At 43.8% G+C, this 7,235-nt stretch overlaps 1 long non-coding RNA gene across 1 annotated transcript; it reads left to right on the top strand.

Annotated features, from left to right (window-relative positions):
- The first annotated feature begins 2,472 nt into the window (after positions 1-2,472).
- Positions 2,473-6,619, top strand: LOC143788067 (uncharacterized). The gene is made up of 3 exons (XR_013218547.1): positions 2,473-2,552; positions 4,622-5,118; positions 6,541-6,619. It is a non-coding gene; the product is annotated as an uncharacterized LOC143788067 (long non-coding RNA).
- The last annotated feature ends 616 nt before the right edge of the window (positions 6,620-7,235 follow it).

The following is a 7,235-nucleotide window of genomic DNA, read 5'->3' on the forward strand; positions in this document are numbered from 1 at the left end:
GGATCCGTCGATCCAACAGATTGTGACTGACGGCAAAAAACTGATGTGTGAAGTCTTGATTACGCAGTCCAACTCATTTACAAATAAGAAATTACTAAAGCCACATTAGATAGCTGTAGGGCGATCGATAGCTGCGCCAATCATACCGCTGACAATGATCTCAAACGTTTCTCCTCTGCTGAGCACTCCTCTGTTCTATAGGAAATCGGACATGATGGATCCTTATCTCCCCTGACATTCCCCTAACACACTAGACTGTTGAATGAACCTGTCGATATCGGCAGATTCGGCTGATGTCAGTCAAATATGTACCTTAAGGGCCTGACGTATGTGGTATTTTGAGGAAGTCAAATCTTTTTATCTTGAAGCTTTTTTGTTAACGTTTCCTTATGCATTTTCTGTACATGTTTTTTGTTAAACTTTTTTTGTCAAAATTTTCTCAAATTTTTGGAAAATCATTAAGCAAGGAATAAAACGCTAGCATCTTATTAGGCGAAAATGCCTTAACAAGGTTTACCAAATGCTCAAAAACAAAGCTAGGCATTTTTATAGCTTTCCCCTTGACTTCTATTGTAATAGGAACTCGGAGAGCATATTATCTATCTATCTATCTATCTATCTATCTATCTATCTATCTATCTATCTATCTATCTATCTATCTATCTTTCTATCTATATATAAAGTTGAATGTATGTATGTGTGTATGTATCAAGCCATGCCCACTTCAAATAGCCCCGCCCCTCCGCATAGCCACACCCACTCCACATAGCCACGCTCACTCCATAGCGACAGCAGAATTATCGAAAGATGGAGAAAAATCATGAGAAGAGTAATAAAAACGCAACATGTCAGAGAAATGTGATGCCGCTTTCGTCAGCAAATTTGCTTAATAATAATGGTGACATTTATACATTTTCAGCGCCCCAGGGTCCTGGTCGTTGCAGTAATATCATTTTCCTCTGGGGGGGAGTGATGTTATGTTTGGAGGCAAAGAAAGACAACTGAATCCAGGTATCACAAACATGCAACACATTTCACACTCCAGGCCACCAGGGGGAGCTTCTGCTCCTATTTATTAGGGCACTTCTCATACTTAGGTAAAACTGGTTGCCTGGGGAGGACGTTAGGCAGTTGCTGGCTGAGCTTCGCTCAGTTAGTTGGTCCCTAACAGGGGTGGGATCCTGTCAGAGGCTGAGACAGAAGGACACGGAGCTGTGCCTGCCCTGAGTGCGGCAGCTACCAGAAAGAGACATTGAAGGAGGACTGTATTGTAGAGAGGGTGAAAAAGTTGTAGCAAAGGAGTGGATATCAGAGAAGTTCTGCCCTGCACAGGCTGCCTCCTTCTGAGGCGCAGGATCCCGGTAGCCGGAACACCGAGGGAGCAACAGTACTTTATGCTTTGATCCAGAGACTGGCAGGACAGCTAATTTCATGTTACCTGCCCGCCCTATACCCAGGAGGCAAGGTGGCGCCGCTTAGAGGCCGGGGCATGATAGAGTCCCTGTAAAAAGCCTCAAGCCACCGGTCATACGGGTTTGTCCTATCCATCTGGGGGACAGAGAGACATAACATCTGTAACATCTTCAACAGTTGTGAGGACCTTATGAGAAGCTTAGCAGTAAGGTACTACAACAAACGGCGCTAGTGGAAGGCTACTGATTTCCACCTGGATAAGGGGACTCTGGATTTGCCTCCAAACCGGCCGGACTCTGCCTGCCCTGTGGTCTGGTGCTCTGGACTGTGGATGCTGAAGCCTTCAGTAAAAGGTAAAGAGACTACACCCTTGTGTCCTCATTCTTCACTGCGCCATTCACCATACCACCATGTATACACTGGGAAGCCCTGGGGATACACTTCACCTGTGGGAAGGTATACCATCTAGCTGCCATAACATCACCCCAGCGGACCCCTTAAAGCAGCGTCGGTCACCCTGACCAAATACCACAGGTGGCGTCACGAACATTTCCCCTTTAAAGACCTTTCCCCCTTTTACACGGACGTCCCAAGGGCCACGGATCGGGTCAGCCACCGTGACATCCCCCTTGAAAACCGAAGGACCCGGTACCGAGTACCCCTTGCCCACGGGGGCGCTCCACATTCATGATGCTGAAAGCTGACTAACATCATCTATATACAGTAATCTGAGGAGAATGGCTGCTAAGCTACAGGAGAACTATAAGCCTCAGCAGTCACTCATGTAAGAGAGTTCTTCTCATCAACAACCTCTATTTTACGCCTAGAATTGATCACGCAATGATTTCTGGGATTCGTAGTGTAACTGTCACCGTCTAGCATTTGTTACTGCATTCTCTGGACTACAGTTCCCATAATCCATTTGCAGCGCATGGATTTCTAGGAACTGTAGTTCACGTCTGCTGTTATCTAATGCGCAGGAGTGATTATTAAACTACAACTCCCAGCAATCATTGCGAAAACTTCTGGCTTTCCTCAGATTCTGTCCTATTTCTAGGCGGGAAATGCTCCTGAGGTGAATCATGACACAGGTAGTTCTCTCCTTGTGGTGAATGGTGCTGATATTAATGGTTTTTGAGGTAAATGTCACCTTTATTGGTCTTTATTCATGTAATCTGCCTTGAAATGTGAAAACACAACTGATATCATATGTTATACCTGTGTCTGTTTCCCTGTCTGATAGGTGGCTCAGCGTCATCTTGTGGTAAAAGCTCCCCCATAAATGCATCCCACAGCCCCACATGCTGGAGCGCTCCCATTAACCCCTTCCCAATGCAGCCATTTTTAATTTCTGTTCATTTGACCATAAAATCTGAAAAAAAATAAAAAATAAAATTCACAGTGCAGTGAAATGATTGAAAAAAAAAAACACTTTGCTGTTTTTTTTTTCCTATTTATGAAATTCAGTCTGTGGTAAAAATGGCCTGGTGACACGATTCTCTGGGTCGGTACAATTATGGCGATACCAAATTCTAATTTTTTTGTGATAAAAAAGAAAGTCACCATTTTCTGAGACCTGAAACACTGCACAATTCATCATTCACCATCAACACACTGGGAAGCCCTGGGGACATACTTCATCTGTGGGAAGTTATACCATCTAGCTGCCATAACATCACCCCAGCAGACCCCTTAAAGCAGCATTGGTCCACACTGACCGAATACCACAGGTGGCGTCACGAACACAAACTTTATCCCTTTAAAGACCTTTCCCTTTTACACGGACGACCCAGGGCCACGGACCGGGTCAGCCACATCCCCCTGTGAACCGAAGGCCCAGGTACCGAGTACCCCACTGCCCTTGGGGGGCGATCCACTACTTCTTTTGTGCGGAACTGCAGCATTTCTGACCCCTTCCTTTATAGAAATTCACAGGGGTAAAAATAGCAAAAAATCTGCATCAATTTCGCATCAAAATTAGCAGCAAATCCGCACCTGCGGCTTCTGCCAGGAGATGCAGATTTTGTGCGGAAAATTCTGCACCCCAATCCACAACGTGTGCAGCTAGCCTTAGACCGGCGTCACACTAGCGAGTTTTACGGACGTATGAGCGCAGAACATACGTCCGTAAAATACGCATTACACACGGCCCAATGAATCTCTATGGGGCTGCTCCTATCAGCCGTATATTACGCATCCGTAATATACGGTCTTGTACGGCCGTAGAAAATCGCAGCATGCTGCGTTTGTCAGCGTATTGCGCAAAAAATACGCCAATGAAAGTCTATGGGGGCGAGAAAAATACGGATTCCACACAGACCAGCAGTGTGACTTGCGAGAAATACGCAGCATGTTCTATAGAAAAGCCGGTAATTCAATTTCCGGCTTTTCCTCTCTCCTTCACAAACCCGACAGGATATGAGACATGGTTTACATACAGTAAACCATCTCATATCTCTTTTTTTTTTTTGCATATTCCACACTACTAATGTTAGTAGTGTGTATGTGCTAAATTTGGGCGCTGTAGCTTGAAAAATAAAGGGTTAACTCGCGGAAAAAATTGGCGTGGGCTCCCGCGCAATTTTCTCCGCCAGAGTGGTAAAGCCAGTGACTGAGGGCAGATATTAATAGCCTAGAGAGGGTCCATGGTTATTGGCCCCCCCGTGGCTAAAAACATCTGCCCCCAGCCACCCCAGAAAAGGCACATCTGGAAGATGCGCCTATTCTGGCACTTGGCCACTCTCTTCCCACTCCCGTGTAGCGGTGGGATATGGGGTAATGAAGGGTTAATGTCACCTTGCTATTGTAAGGTGACATTAAGCCAGATTAATAATGGAGAGGCGTCAATTATGTCACCTATCCATTATTAATACAATAGTACAAAATGGTTAAGAAAACACACACACACATTATTACAAAGTCCTTTAATGAAATAAAGACACAGGGTGTTGTAATATTTTATTAGACTCTTAATCCACTCTTAATCCATCCAAATTTCACAATTTTCAAACTTTGAATTTTTATGCCCTTAAATCACAGAGATATGTCACACAAAATAGTCAATAAATAACATTTCCAACATGTCTACTTTACATCAGCACAATTTTGGAACCTTTTTTTTTGTTAGGAAGTTATAAGCGTTAAAAGTTGACCGGCGATTTTTCATTTTTCCAATCAAATTTACAAAACCATTTTTTTTTTCTTTTAGGGACCACATCACATTTGAAGTCACTTTGATGGGTCTATATGATAGAAGACACCCAAAAGTGACACCATTCTAAAAACTGCACCCCTCAAGGTGCTCAAAACCACATTCAAGAAGTGTATTAACCCTTCAGGTGCTTCACAGGAATTTTGTGGGGGAAAAAATGAACATTGAACTTTTTTTCTCAAAAAATTGAATTCAGATCCAATTTTTTTTATTTTGACAAGGGTAACAGGAAAAAATGGACCCCAAAATGTGTTGAGCATTTTCTCTTGAGCATGCTGATACCCCATATGAGGGAGAAAACCCCTGTTTGGGTGCACGGCAGAGCTCAGAAGGGAAGGAGCACCATTTGACTTTTTGAATGCAAAATTTGCTGGAACAATTGGCAAATGCCATGTCGCACTTGGAGAACCTCTGATGTGCCTAAACAGTGAAAATCCACCACAAGTGACACCATTTGGAAACTAGACCCCTCACGGAACTGATATGGATGTCTGGTGAGTACATTAAACCCTCAGATGCTTTACAGAAGTTTATAACGTTAAGCCGTAAAAATAGAAATAATCAAATGTTCCCCCATATGAGAGAGAACACCACATGGGCGCACGGCGGAGCTCAGAAGGGAAGGAGCGTCATTTGACTTTTTGAATGTAAAATTTCCTGGAATCATTAGCAGATGTCCTGTCCCATTTTGGAGAGCCCCTGATGTGCCAAGACAGTGGAGACCCCCCATAAGTGACACCATTTTGGAAAATGGAAGATAGGCCACGTTCAGTATTTGTAAGCCAAAATCAGGTGTGGAGCAATCGGAGGAAAAGTATAAGGCTATGTTCACACTTTGCGGTTTTTGCTGCGGATCCGCAGCGGATTTGCCTCTGCGGATCCGCAGCAGTTTTCCATGCAGGGTACAGTACAATGTTACCCTATGGAAAACAAAAACCGCTGTGCCCACTTTGCGTTTTTCCGCTGGAAAATCCGCACGGATTTTCTGCGGAAAAAAAGAAGTAGCATGTCTATTCTTTCTGCGGATTCCGCAGCGGTTTTCCACCTGCACCAATAGGAAAGTGCAGTTGGAAAACCGCAGTGGAATCCGCAGTAGAAACCGCACAAAAAACCGCAGTGAAAACCACCGCGGTTTTGCACTGCGGTTTTTGCAAATCCGCTGCGAAAAAATCCGCAGCTAATTCCGCAAAGTGTGAACAAGCCCTAAAAGAAACACGCCACCACTTCTGTATTTTTCACTCACTCCTGGTTTTGGCTTACAAATACTCATGTAAAAAAAACCTCACCAAATAGTGAACATGGCCTAAAAGATTATTTTACAGTTCATATTGCATTGATCCTCATAACAGGCTGGATGCATGTCTTAAAGCTTCTGGAACACAATGCAAAATAAGCAAAGAGGGTCTTGCAACTATCATGCTCCACTTACACTAGAGCATTCTAAGGCCGGATGCCCACGATCCAGAACTACTAGCGCTTTGAATGCAGCGTATGTTCGCTGCCTTCTATTGAATCCGCATGTGTTCATTTAACCGTGTGGATTTACCGCATTCCATACATTCTATTGATGTAATTTCTGTTGCGGAGACTAGCGTTTCCACAAGATAAATAGACATGCTGCGGTCTTGATACACGCGCTGCATGTCAGTGTCCGTGGGTGATCCTCAGGCGACTGTGCACACATAGTGGACATGGGACTTCTAAAAATCCCATCCATTATGCTGGCCACTGCGGGTTTGACACTGCAAAAATACGCAGCAGTTCCTAATTGTGGACACATACCCTTTTATGCCAAAGCCCAAGCCAAGTGTAAATGTTATCTTTCCTGCCGCTACAGATACATCCCTGTAATAAGCTGAGTAACTGTCTAAATACATTGTGTCCATTCTCTTCTACTGATAACATCTTGTTTATAGTTTAGAGCTGAAATCGTCCAGAATTCCATTTTGCCTCAATGTTTACACATCGCTTGTTCTGGCGACTTGCGTTCAGGTGGGTGTCATCTTCACTTTCCACTGTGCAGTCATCTTATGTAGAAAAATCTAATTATTGCCTATAATAGGTATCTATCAACAAGATTGCTGACTATTTCCAATCGAAACCAACTGTTTAACAACTGCAAAACATGCAGGGATTGCCTTTTTGTTAGGTAATCCCTGTATGTGTTACGGATGTCGAACAGCCGCGAGATATGCAGCTGCGGGGACTCAAACATATTATTCGAGCATGCCAAAGACTCTGTTAGAACCCAAGCATGCTCAGGTAACACCTTATCCAAGCTCATCACTATTGTTCACCTCTTCATGAATCTGGAACATCTGTAGAGTGGTGGGCGCCACACCAGAAACATCACTCCAATCAGGTATAACCATGAGATTTCTGGAGTAGGGGAAAGCCACAACTCGTCATCATGAATTATGCAAGCTTATGGCATCCCACCCCAGCTCTGCCAATTTGTAAAACTAGTGTGAAAATGCCAAAAGTCACAAAATTTTGATGCAATTCCAAGTTGTGCTTAAATTTTGCGACTTTTCAAAACTTTTACATCAGAATTCTGGAGTGAAAGCTTTGATGAATTGTGCCCTAGATTTATACACAGGGAAGAGAAAGC

The sequence above is a fragment of the Ranitomeya variabilis genome, chromosome 8 (assembly GCF_051348905.1).
Source record: "Ranitomeya variabilis isolate aRanVar5 chromosome 8, aRanVar5.hap1, whole genome shotgun sequence".
Classification (NCBI taxonomy): domain Eukaryota; kingdom Metazoa; phylum Chordata; class Amphibia; order Anura; family Dendrobatidae; genus Ranitomeya; species Ranitomeya variabilis.